At 52.8% G+C, this 12,674-nt stretch overlaps 1 protein-coding gene across 8 annotated transcripts in view; it reads right to left on the reverse strand.

Annotated features, from left to right (window-relative positions):
- Positions 1–12,674, reverse strand: part of MGMT (O-6-methylguanine-DNA methyltransferase) — a 301,256-nt gene that overhangs the window by 240,138 nt on the left and 48,444 nt on the right. The window contains exon 1 of one of the 8 annotated variants that reach the window (XM_070564530.1): positions 7,792–8,074. The exons of 6 other annotated variants lie outside the window; for them this stretch is intronic. The gene's annotated coding sequence lies outside the window, so the exon portion shown is untranslated. Of the gene's footprint in view, positions 1–7,791; positions 8,075–12,674 lie in introns of those variants that run through there. One more of the 8 variants, XM_070564304.1, reaches the window with a different exon arrangement.

The following is a 12,674-nucleotide window of genomic DNA, read 5'->3' on the forward strand; positions in this document are numbered from 1 at the left end:
GATTCCCCGACACGGGAGCAAGGAGCAGGTCTGTGGAGAGCTCAGGCCCGCGGGCTCCTTGGAGATAAGGGCCTTGCAAATTACCAAGCATCGTCTGGCAGCTGGGCTCTGAAAAACAGACAGGATGGGCTGAGCTTCGGAGGCCATCAGCCTGGGATGCAGTGGGGAAGGGCTGCCAGCCAACCCTGATGAGGCCTGACCCAGAACGGCTGTCTCGGAACCAAATAAGGCCCAAGCACTGCAGCTCCTGCATTTGTGAACTGGACCAAAAGGACTCTGCAGCTTGGCCTGCCCACTGATGAACCCACCGTGCTGCCCCCATGACCAGCACCAGCGTGCGCCACACACCCAGCAACGTGGCATGGTCCCTGGTCAGCCTGCTCTAAACTCATGCCAAGGGGCAAGCTGTCCTCCTGGCATTAAGAACCAGTTCCACTGACCTCCACGCCTCCTGAATTCACAGGTCACCCTGAGTTAGTCACAAGGCAGGGAAGTTCCATCTGAATCATGCCAAGAACGCACAAAGGACAATCAGCCCATCACTGGGATAACCAGCGAGCTCAAACTCAGACCGAGTTCTAAGTTCTGACTGAGTGGCATACATGACTTCTGGCCACATCAAACCAGCTGGTCACTGAGTTGTGTGATGTCTGAGGAAGTGAGCTTCTCAGAGTTCCTTATCTGATGCCGAGAAATGAAATCGAATGCCACTTTGGCTTCCCTGAACGTGAGGATTCGCTGGGGCCACCTCCCCTAAGACTATGCCTGGTACCCACAGCCCAGCTCCTCTGGGCACGGTCTGGCAGGGCTGCACTTTCACTGGCACCTCTGGGATTTTTAAGCCCATTAGGTTTAAGCCCATCTACTAGTCAAAATAATCACCACAACCCAGTGACTGCTACTTTGCCAAAAAGAGAAAAGTGGCAATTTTAACATAGTTTTAAATCAACCCTGCCAGGAATGGAATTTGAGACTCCATAGAAACCTGCACACAACTTTCTTTCCTACAGACAACCAGGACATGCGGCACGGAGTCCTTCCATGGGCAAAAGTGACAATTGGCTGAATCCTGAATCCTAGCATGTAATAGATAACGTGGCCCCAGGACAGGAGCACTGGGCGCTCCGCAGGGCAGGCAGTGTTGCTGACAGAAAGCCCAGGGCTGAAGTACAAGCACATTACAGCATACATGCATGACAAATCCGGCAGAGCTGGCAGGCCAGCAGAGGGGTGGAGGGACACCTGCAGACTAGATGGGGGTGTCGCAGACACCAGGAGAGACCCACAGAGGCTAGAAACCAGGTGGGAAGAAGAGCGAGGCTTCAATAGCAGGCAATGCATCGGGGAGCCAGAGCGGCTCAACACAGGCTGGTGGGAGGCACTGCCTGGAAAGGAATAATGCCAAACACACATGGGGCTGGCTGCGATCAATGGTGGCACAAAGAAGCCAACAGAATTCTGAGTGGTGTGGGTATGACAGACCCTTACAGATGCCCCCCAGCAACATCCCCATGCTCCAGAGACCAACCCACTATCAGTTTCCAATGCTGAAGTCCCACCAGGATCTTCACTGGCTTCACCAGAGAAAGCCAAGAGCGTGACCCCAAGAAGTGAGCCAAGAAGGGGACAAGGGCCAGTGAAAACACTGGCTCACTGGCAACCCACAATATTACAGCCCAGGCACCAAGTCGAGGGCCAAGCAGGCTCCTGATGGCCCTGTGGGACTCAGAGGGAGGCCACTGCCGGGTGGGGAGGGCAGCCACGATGGGGAAGAAGGGCCACACTGTGGGGGAGAAGTGACAGGTAAGAATTTTGGGGGAAAATGACATTGACAGAGAGCTGACTGCTAGTAAGGAGCTGGCCAGGTGAGACTTCAGGTGGAGCAGCAGGGACGTGGGCAGCCAGGTGAGAAGTGCAGATGGAGCAGCAGGGACGTGGGCAGACAAGTGATGAGGCCTGGGCTCCAGAGAAAAGCGGGACCAGCCCAGATCCCACTACACGCCCATGCCAGGCTGGTCGTGGAGTCTGGCTTGTCCCTGAGAAGCCCCAGAGCTTTCAACAAGGGAGAATCCACCAGGTCGGCCATTCGGCAGGCTTCCTTGGGCAGCTGTGAAGAACGGGCAGGAGCAGAGAGAGCCGTCGAGGAGGCCGTGGAACCGACCAGGTAGGAAGGATGACATCTCCACCAGCACAGAGGCAGAGGGAGACTAATAATGAGCAATAAATAACAACAGTAGGTGTTTATCAAATACTCAAGGGCCCTTCATGCATGAGCCACCAGGCTAAGGTGCTGGCAACTGGGACAAGACAAACACGTCTAGTGGGGGAGAAAAACTACCCACAAAAAGCAAATCACACTGAATCGTCTTTGCAAAAAACTTTCCATAAATCTAAAATTATTCCAAAATGAAAGCTTATTTTAAAAAATCAATATAGATGGGGTAGAACGATTGAAAATATTTCTCATCACCTGCATTTTCTGAGTTTTCTACAGTAAACTTGAGTTCTTCTTACAAGCAGAAAAAATTGTACTAAAATCCAACGTGACAAAGTACAAACGATGATAGCAAATGTCCTATATTTATCACTGTCTCCTAATCTCCTGCCTGTAAAACAAAGGACTGTTAACACTTTCCTGAGTGAAATAAAAGCTCTGAGGTCTGAAAATGTTTTGAGTTAAAAAAAGGGTTGTATAAAATGAAGATGCTTGAAAGCCAATCAGATCCTATCTCTTTTTTCCCGTCACAATGAGAATGAAGGCCCTGCATTTAGACCTGAGCAGCCCCCAGCACGAGGCGCCCTCTCTTCCTGCCAGCCTCATCTCTGACCAGGACCCCGGATTCACACTACCCTTGCTGCTGCTCAAGCACCGGGGTATCACTCTTGCCTCGGGGCCTTTGCACCTGCTGCTCACGCTCCTGCACAATGGCTTCTATCACTTAACTCACATTCCTCAAACGTCACCTTCTCAGAGAAACCTTCCTAAAATAGTTCATCTCCTCCCTCCCTTCTTTGCCTTTCTAACTCTTATGTCACATGAAATTACATTAGATGTATTCTGTTTAATTGCTATGTGTTGCCTTCACTGGAATGTAAGCTCCAATACAGGTAACAAACATTATGTGACAACTCTGGCCAATGAGAAAGTAAAAGTCTGCTGACAGTTCCCGTTTTAATAATAATAAAAAAAATCATATGTGGCTGGTACCATCTCCTCCCCTCTTTCTCCCTTCCTTGACAAGGCAGACGTGACGCATGGAGCTGTGGCAGCCATCTGGTGAACATGAGGGAAAGGCCAAGAGACTGGAGAGCCCCTTGCCCTGAGCCTGTGAGCCACGAGCACACCAGTGTTATCTACCACCAGACTTGTATTGGTGTGAAAAAAAGAAAGCTTGTTTGTTTCAAGCCAGTGTTCCAAGGAATTCCTGTTTTCTTCAACCTAGATTAGTCCTAACGGATCCACTGCTATATGCCAACACTTAAAATGGTGCCCCAATACCGCAGGTGCTTAGGAAACACTTATGGTAAAAATGAGCTAATTATACGAATCATTCAGTTCTGTTTCCGGTAAGGGCTCAGAAGAACTCCAGGATTAGCGAGAGCCAGGAGCTGGGGGTCTGGTGGCCTGAGGAGTCCAGGAAGATTTCCTGGGGGAGGTGCCAACATAGGAAGGCAGATAGGTGTTTTCTGGAGGAGGGGAGAGGAGAGGAGAGACTGTGGCAGGCAGGTGCTAGGAGCAGCACAGGGTGTCCGGGAAACGGAAGGAGGCAGCCTGGGTCACAGGAAGGAGAGGACCCCCGTCTTAGCAGAGCCTGCTGCGGCAGCTCCAGAGCGGGGAGGACCTGGAGCGGGAGGGCAAACGGCAACACTGACGGCCCCGAGAAAGTCATGCACCAAGAAAAGGTATGCTGTGTGGGACACGTAGCCACATCCATGAGGGACAGGGTGAGTGTGCATGCGTCCTCGGGCTCAGGAACAGAACTTCTCCAGCTAACAGTCTGCCGCACAGCTCTCCAAGCCAGAAGAAAGAGGGAAAAACGCACAAACCCAACCATCTACTCCTCCTGAGCACAAGGTTTACAGTCGCATAAAACAGGGCGGTCCTGAGACCCTCAGGCCTTTCTTCCGGAAGGAGCACTGGAACCTGAGGGGAGTCACGTGGAGCAGGGCCCCGTGGAGGGGACACAAAGGAAAGGGAGAGGGAACAAGTGCCACCATCAAAACCCAAACCCACCAGCTTCAGATCCACTAAAACCAAATGTTCCGGCATGTCAGACGACACTAGAGGGGCCTGGGGGCTCAAAGAGCCAGGTCTCAACCGTTCCCCGGAGGCAGCAACAGGGCTGCTCACACAACAGGAAAGTCACTCGCAGGCTCGGAGGCCCCGGGCTCGGGCTGAACTGGGCACACGGTACCGCCCGCCTCCTTGGCTTTCACGGGGGCCACCCCGTGGGCTGCATTTAGGACACGCACAGGAGTAACCGGCCAGCTGCCCACTTGGCACTCTCAGGGAGCACAGGGCCCAGCTCCCCGCATCGTCATCGTGGCATTCACATAAAGCCACAAGACTGGCTGACATTAATTGGTGGCAGAAAAAAAAAATGATTTTTCATGCCTATTTGGAGACCTCTGAAAAAAATGAAGTTAATTTCCTTTCATCTCCCTTTTAACATGAATGGCGTTTAAACAACCATGTTCTGAATTAAGCAGTTGGTGCCAGAGGCTGGGGTCCCACTGTATTAAAAGCAAGAAACCCAGAGACAGAAACTGTCTTCTTTCTCCTTTACTTGCAGTTTTCCAGGCTGGCCAGAGCTATCCAAAAACTGTCCTTTCAGAACCATCTTGGCAGCTGTGTATGCACTTTTAACCATTTCTAGTCTCAGTACCAATGAAAATGCCCAGAAAGAGGCTCAAGGAGGAAATCACCTGCCTTCTTACGAGCAGTTCGCAGGCAAGGTCCCGAGACCTCTGCTTTACTTCTCTGCCCAGGGTCCGCCCAAGCCCAGCGGGCACGTGGCCCCAGGTGGAGCTCCAGGCCATCCAGGGGCGACCAGTCGGCCGCACAGGCCCTGGTGTGCCCATCAGCTGCGCCTGGGCAGTGGGAGCTCGGCTGGCACACAAGCACCGAGCCCGAGAGCAGAGCAGCCGTGTCCGGCTGCCTCCTGGCACCAAGAAAGCCCGTATAAAACGAAAACCAGTTTGCAACCTCCCTGCTGAACAGAGAAGAGGAGAAAGCACCAGGGAAGCACCCTTGTCCTCAGCACTCAAGAGCAGCCCACCGAACCACCAGACAAGGAGGTACTTTAATCAGAAAACACAGGTCAGAATCCTAGGAGAGAAAAGACCTCAAACCCATCGCCTCCCAACTAACCCGGCTGTGAAGGGTGGAGGAGAAAGTAGATGGGATGGATCCCTGCCAGGAAAACCCAGGGGAGAGGCAAGGTCAGTGGCCAAGACGCCGCCCACAGGGCCCCTATGCCAGGCCTCCCGAGTCCAATTTTGCTGGGTCACTTTCAACAACAGACAGCCAAAGTGTGGCTTGGTTTCTTACGCTCTAACGACCAAAAAGGGCTGAAGCAGACTGAAGTGGTTTTGCCACACAAAATACTGGCACTGCTATCTGGTATGTCAAAGCCAGAACGGATGCAAAGCTTGTACGAAACAACACTCCAGGTCCACACAACCTGCACCCAACACACAGAGCCGCTGTGTTCATGACTGCCGGCCTGGAAGCAAGGCCCTTACGGAAGGGGACGGAAAACAAACTGCGGCATATCCAGACAACGGAGGCTTAGCCAGCGCCAACAAGAAATGAGCTCTTGAGCCATGAAGACAGCGAGCAATCTCAAATACGTATTACAAGGGAAAGAGGCCAATGTGAAAAGGCCCCGTACTGCACGACTCCAACTGTATGACATTCTGGAAAAGGCAAAGCTACGGAGACAAAAAGATCAGTGGTTGCAGGCATAGGGAGAGGGGGAGGGGTGACAAGGGAGATCACAGAGGACGTTGAGGGCAGCAATTCCATATGATACTACACTGGTGGATATATGTCATCAGATATTTGTCCAAACCCCCGCAGAATGTACAACACCAAGAGTGAACCCTATGTAAACTGTGGGAAAAGGTACCACCCCGGTGAGGGATGATAGCAGTCAGGGAGGTTGTCGGGGGGTATATGGGAAATCTCTGTACCTTCAGCTCAATGTTGCTGAACCTAAAACTGATTTAAAACATGAAGTTTATTACTTAAAAAGAGAACTATTCCAAAGCCTCCTGACATGTAAGGGAAATGATTTTCCTCATTTGTTGCTAAATTTCTGTGAACTCAGCTACATGCCCACATGAATGGAGAAAAAATCTGCATTAGAATGTCATCACCAGGCTTTCACATTAAAAGACTGCTAGCATGGGAATCCCATGGATGCCCTGCTCTGCTCCAGCTCTGAGCGTATACACAGGCGCCCGGGATCCGCCCGCTACCTGAGGTGGGCCTTCGGCACGGCCATCACTGGAGCCGGCCCTGCGCGCCACAGCACCTTCCTCACGACCGCCACTATGGTTGTAAAGAACACTGGTCATCCAAGAGCCCCGGGGAGCCGGGGCCAGGGCAGAGAGCGGCCAGCGGCCCTGCTACACGGGCGTCTCACCAGAGCCGCGCAGCCTTCACGGGTCGTTTAGAAACGCGCTCTGTGCAGCATATGACACAACAGACGAGAGCGGGCCTGCGCCAGAGCTGAGAAGCAGAAGGACATCCGAAGACATCTGCCCGCCGGTTCTTCAAAACGATCACTCCTAGATGAAAACAGGCCTGTCTACGTTTAAGACTCATACTTAAAATACAACTCAGCTTTCCTTTCCCAACTGTTCGTTTTTGTTCATATTATCAAACTGAGCGTGTGTGTGCAGGAAGGCCACCGTTCTCCTGTCCTGCGGCTCCAACACCGTTGTGGGCTGCGCAGTCACACAGGAACTGGCTGAGGAGCAGGCAGAATGCACGCTGCTGCGTGTGTGAACAGACAGACCACAGACAGAGAAAGCACACAAAACCTACACAGTGTGTACAGTTTAACAAAGTGCTCCAGAGATCTGCCGGAACCTCAAGCACTTTTGAAAAGTATCACCAGGTGATAACTACTCAGATAACCATTCCAACTATTTAGCTAAAATATCTCTGGATCCAGCCGAAAACTGGTGCACGATACCAGAACACTATGCAGTAAGGCCTATAAAGGTCTTTTTTCAAAGTTTATTAGTAACTATCACCTAAAGGTTCCAGAAAAAGCCTTCCTCCTAACCATGCCACTGTAGACCAGAGTCAAGTCTGCAGACTTCCCACGAAATGGGACGTATGGGTGTCAAAAGCATGCTCACGCCCGTGTGCGCACCCACAGGCGCGACCGGTGTGGCGAACCCACAGGCTAAGCTGTGCAGGTCCTAGCTACTTAATTTTGCGGAAGAAAACATTTAATATCAAAACAGGGATAAAATGGGAAAACCACACTTTTGTTAAGGTAAACGAGGAGACTTCCAGCAGGCCTCCAGGCCCTCAGGAGCGCCCCTGCTCTGGGAGGTTCCTCAGGCCACAGATGGGAAAGCTCCGCTCTGCGGCCCTGTCGGCTCAGGGTATTCTGCCTCGTCCCTTTTTAGGCAGTTCACTGAAATAAGAAGTCTGACTTCTTTGTGAAGGATAAACGACTCTTTAACAACAAACCGTCTCTTTGCCAGCCAAAGACCAGACCCCCAGAGGATAAGAGGAACGCAGGTTACAGAAACGAATGAAGCCCAGACCTGTAAGGAGCCTCCAGCCCAGAGGACAAACAAGCGCTCTGCGTCGGCAGACAGTGGAGCAGGATCTGGAAAATCAGCAAGGAATCCTGAACCGGGCAGAATCACTCTCCTGCCTGCTTCTGCCCCCGTCAAAATGCTGGGGCCTCTGACCAGGGCGCATGGGAGCCCGCCTCCAGGGGGGCCTCCAGCACCCTCGAGGGCTGCAGCCAGCCCTGGGGTGGAACCGAGAGCTGGCAGGCTCCCTTGTCCCTGCCTGATCCTGCTCGCCGGTTCTCAGAGCCGCATGCCAGCAAGGCTGCAGGGACACGAGCCAGCCTGAGCACCCCAGAGGCACCTGGGCCTCGAAAAGGAGGTGTGAGGCCTGGACAGGCCCGGAGAGAACAGGCAGGGAGGCAGGGCTCTAGGCCTTAGAGCTCTGGCACTTCTGTCACTGTGAGGTAGCCCAGAAGGGCAACAGGCAGCCGCGTTTCTGGTTTTAGGTCACTCTCTGCTCCACCTTGCCCATGTCCCAGGTTGTGAGGGCCCAGCGGCCCCAGGGCATCTTCCTGGGCACACCTTTCTCCTCTGCAGTGCAGCAGGCTATGTCGGAGACTCAGCCACAGGAGATGCCAAAACTACCTCTGAGCACCCGATGTTGTGGGAGCGATGCCACAATCCATGACAGTCTATGGGGGTGGTGAGACCCACCACGGGAATCTGACCCTAACTCCAGCACCACTAGCTTCTGAGGAGCGTGTGGTGGACAGACTCGGCCGCCAGATTGTAGCCGAGTCCTGCAAAGTAAGAACCCACCACTTAAAACACCAGGGCCACCTCCTCTCGTGTTTCAAAGTTGACAGGACTGTGGCTGCTTTGTTTAAAACAAACAGTGCTCCTTGACCCTTTTTATAGTAGGAACAAATCAGAAGATCCTTAACATCCCTGAAACCTGTGAAAAGAGAAGCAGATTCCGTAGTGAAGGGAACCCCAAGTCTCGTGTGAACTGGGGAGCTGCGCCCTCCACAACAGGAACCTGCCGCCCCCACAGCACAGGCTTCGAGAGCAGCCCACAGAATCTGGTCAACACACTGAGACCCAAGTCCACGACACCCCAAATCTCGTGACACCCTCACGTCATGTCTTAGCATACTGAACCTCAGGTAAGACCAAGAATGATCTGCTGATAATCTACCGTGAAGAAAAAAATGAGAAAATAACATATTTCCCCTCATTTTTTTTTTTCTGCTTTACCTCCCCAAACCCCCCCTGTACACAGTTGTACATCTTAGTTGCATGTCCTTCTAGGTGTGGGATGTGGGACACCACCTCAACGTGGCCTGACGAGCGGTGTCATGTCCGCGCCCAGGATCCAAACCCTGGGCTGCCGCAGAGGAGCGCGCGAACTTAACCACTTGGCCACGGAGCTGGCCCCTGCCCTCATTTTTAACCACCCCTGCTAGAACTGCACAAGCTAATTGACATCAGTGATGAAAGTAACCCTCCTGTGGAAGGACGGAGAGCTCCCCTGACTGTGGGCAATGGCAGGGTGCCTACCCACAGGGCTCTGGCCCCCAGGGCACCCTGGACGTCTACAAGGCCCCCACAGGTCCTGCATCTCGCCCTGCCAACAGCACGCTCCCCACAACCTGGAAATGTCCTAGCACTTCAGGCACCAACTAAGTCCTGAGCCGCAAGTGACAGTTTGTCATGAAGGAGGAAAGAGGGTGGCAGGCTGGCGCTCAAAATGATATGTCAGTTCTTAAAACCATTACGTCTTGGGAAGCTGCAGCTTAAATATGTCACGGCAGAAAATAACCTCATCCTTTATAGGCCTCGACAGTTGGGCAAAGTTTAACTGACTTCTTAGAGAATAAGGAAGAGGTTAGAACACGCAGGAAGATCTGAGGGAAACATCAACTTTTCCAATTAGACAAAGCAGCTAAAGCCCGGAGATTCCTGCTCCAAGCAGGCCAGGCTGGGCTGCTTCCGCAGGCACCGGAGCTCTGAAGAACACGCACCTCAGCACAAGCCGGCCCGATGCAAAGCGAAGACCTCTCAGGCTTCTCCTCCTGGCAGTAAGACGGGATTCAAAATCAACCTCCCCTTGCCCCAGGAGGGCCCTGTAGCATCAGAACACACACGCCTGCGTGCAATCAGGCCGGGCAAGAAGGGCTCAGTCAATGAGTGTTCCACCTGTGCACGGATCAAGTTTGCACGTTAAAAACGTGCTTTTTCTGTCAGTGATATAATTAGCCAACACGGGGGAGTCACGATAACGCCGTCTCCAGGTTCAATAACCAAATCCTTGTTTGCACTGATTCATACAGCACAGTGAATACTGTTTGACCCAGACTCCTGAACAGGCTCCAGAGAAATCCTCAGAGAGCTTGGCGGTGGCCAGGAAGAGCACAGCCCCACCTGGAACACGACCCAGCCGACCAGCTCTCAGGGAACCCACGGAAGGTGCTGCCACCCGAAGCAAGGAGGCTGCCAGTCTCCACTGGCCCAGATGCACCTGTCCCTGTCCTCTCCCTCCTCCTTACTTCCTCTCTCCCTCTCCCAACCTCTGCAGTCCCCCACTCCCTTCATCAGCATTTCCTGGGGTGCACTCTGAAAAGTCCGCAAGGTGCTCAAGGCTAAGATCTGAGAGTGTAGAACAGGGACACCTGGGGGTGAGGAGCAGGGGCACCTGAGCACCTGGGGGGAGGAGCAGGGGCACCTGAGCGCCTGTGGGTGAGAAGCAGGGGCACCTGAGCGCCTAGGGGGGGAGGAGCAGGGGCACCTGAGTACCTGGGGGTGAGGAGCAGGGGCACCTGAGCGCCTGTGGGTGAGGAGCAGGGGCACCTGAGCGCCTAGCGGGGAGGAGCAGGGGCACCTGAGCGCCTGGTGGGGCAGAGCAGGGACATCTGGGGGGAGGAGCAGGGACACCTGGGGGGAGGAGCAGGGACACCGGGACTCTCAAGTGTCCCTGCTCCTCCCCCCCAGGTGCTCAGCCCTTGTCTTTAACACCACAACCTTAACCAAGATGTGGTTACAAAAGTTTTCTGGAATTTCTTAAGCACTGCCTCAGAAAGGCCTGCCACCAGTGTGCCCAAGTGCTACGCCTGGACATCACTGAGGACCACAGAACAAAGTCCTCCAGTCCCTGATGCGGGGTTTCTGTGGTGCAGGATTCTTGGGTGAGGAGCGTGGCATGATTTATGACTTGGCGTCCCGGACGGAAGAGCCTTATGTTCCAGACATGCTCCAGCGGCCGAGAACGAGCTGGGCCTTGACGGCACAAGGCTCCTGGAGGGACAGACGCCATCCCCACCACAAGGCCAGGCCGCCGCCGACACGCGCGCTGCTTCTGAATGATTAACCCGAGGCAGGAAACTTCATGTTCTAAATTAGTCACATTATGCCCAAAACCTATCAGAGGCTTGATAACTTGAACATATAATTCTATACCTTTTACTCTTTAAACAATAATTCAGTCTAATCCTGTGGCTGAAGCCAAGAGTTCCAGACTGAAAGTGCACTTTCCATTTGATTAAATACTAATAAATGCAAGAATAAAATACCAGTCTTTTATCTTATGGTAAATTCTTCAAAAACCATATACTCTAAGAAGTAATTATTCCTCTGGAGAAGGGGACAGGTTCTTCCCCTCAAAGACAGCTCAGTATCTCCAAGTCTTAATTACAATAGTTAAAACATAATTTATAGTTAGTCCAGGGCTCACAGAACAATGATGTCATTGTCCAGGTTCTCTAAGTGACCCGTCAGTCAGCGCGGCCGCAGGGGGGCAGCTGATCAGTAGTGACAGGATAAGAGTTGGGACAGGCTCTCCTTGAAGAACAGACCACACACAGAGTGACGACCCTCAACACAGTGTGCAAGTAAATATAATACGAACCAGGAAATACACACCACTTGGCCTTTTTTCCACTCGTTTGGTACCTTAATATTTGTAAACTATCTTCACATACTTCATCCGTTAACAAGTAAACAGTGACACGTTGCCAAAAGGAAGATTTCTCGGAGTAGGGGATTTTGTTTGTTTTCTATTGTTACAAACAGCATATTGAGACAGGGCATCAACATCAGACCCTCCATGACACGTGTCTTGCCGACGGGCAGCACCCAGGAGGTGGCCTATGCCACATCCTGGGACTGTGGTGACCCAGTCTCATGACTCCACTCAGCACAGGAAAGCTGCCTCAAATGCAAGGACGGAGAGGGCATTCCCTCCAATGGGAGACTCACTGCTGAAGCCCATGGAGACGTCAGGTGTCTCTGAGTAAGGCAGGCAGGGGTGTGCTGGAATCACCTAATGTCTAGAGCATCCTCGGAACAAGGTTCCATCCTCAATGTAGGTGACAAAGAAACAATCCATCTCTTAGGGACCAGGTGGGAAGCTTTGTCGGAAACCCAAAGGAAGATACCCACTCAGCACCAGCCCTGAGCTGTGGTGCTTTAGTTCAGTTGGGAACACACCTTCCCCTGGAGTAACGGTGGGACGAAGAGTCTGGGCCTGGAGAGAGAAAACCCAGGCAGGCACTCAGGCAGGTGACCTTGAGCATACGGGAGACCTCTTCGGGCCATTTCCTCCTCTGTAACAGGGACACTATGAGGACTAATGAGACAGCCCACAAGAAAGCACGCAGCAACCCCTCAAAGGCTTCCCGGGTCCCAGGAAGCACTCTCCGTGGCCTCATGAGAACACCAATCCAAGCCTGCTGGCCTGCGGACAGCCACACCACCTCTGTCTGTGTGTGTGCATGCCAGCATCTGCTGTTCCTGTTTCTCTCCAGTGAATGTGAAAGCAACACAGTGACCAGGCACTTAGCGGTCAAAAGGTAAGAGGAGGTGGAGAAAGTTGCTGGAGCAGCCCAGGTGTCAGCACTAAGGCAAGGCAGAGA

This window comes from Equus przewalskii, chromosome 1, assembly GCF_037783145.1.
Source record: "Equus przewalskii isolate Varuska chromosome 1, EquPr2, whole genome shotgun sequence".
NCBI classification, from domain to species: Eukaryota; Metazoa; Chordata; class Mammalia; order Perissodactyla; family Equidae; genus Equus; species Equus przewalskii.